The sequence below is a fragment of the Cynoglossus semilaevis genome, chromosome 19 (genome assembly GCF_000523025.1).
Source record: "Cynoglossus semilaevis isolate Cse_v1.0 chromosome 19, Cse_v1.0, whole genome shotgun sequence".
In the NCBI taxonomy this organism is placed as follows: domain Eukaryota; kingdom Metazoa; phylum Chordata; class Actinopteri; order Pleuronectiformes; family Cynoglossidae; genus Cynoglossus; species Cynoglossus semilaevis.
In genome coordinates, this window is record NC_024325.1 from 7,648,285 (window position 1) to 7,649,056 (window position 772).

A 772-nucleotide genomic window follows, 5' to 3' on the forward strand; every position below is an offset into this window, starting at 1 on the left:
ATAATAATAATAATAATAATAATAATAATAATAATAATAATAATAATAATAATAATAATAATAATAATAATAATAATAATAATAATAATAATAATAATAATAATAATAATAATAATTTAGTCAATCACTGCTTTGCAATCGACACAAACACGCTGCCACAGGAGGCGCCATCAACTATATAGTTCCTCTGGGACTCAAACCCGGGACCTTCTGCGTGAGAACTGCTACTCTATGGAACCCCTGTGAATGTGAACACAGACTGTAATTCTGATTGATCTCCCATTGTAACGTCAGTAAGACTGTGTCATCATTATCAAATCCTGGTTTTCCCTCAAACTCCAGTGCATTTTTAAAACAACAGCAAAATCAATTTTTCGCTTTCTCATCTTTTCTTGTTTCCAATCCTCCTTCGACCACCTGCGACATTAGCTGGTAAAAGCTAGCCTAGATCCGAACCCCTGTGCCCACCCGTTTATCTAGATTAATAATTACACACAGTGTAATTAATTGGATTCAGTTTTAATCTGTTGACAGCGCCAGTGTCAACACATAAATAGAGACAAAAAGCCCAGTAACTCCCACTGTGCCCCGTGGAAGACAGAGAGGCGCGATTCCCACAGCTTCGGCTTGAACTTTACTTGGTGGAGAGAAATTTATGCTGTTTAAATTTCACATCCAGGCATTTGTGGAACATGCACAGATGGTAGAGACGAAGAAGAAGAATACCAATGAAAGTTTGCCAGTGTCTGATGTAACTCTCCTCACCGTAATA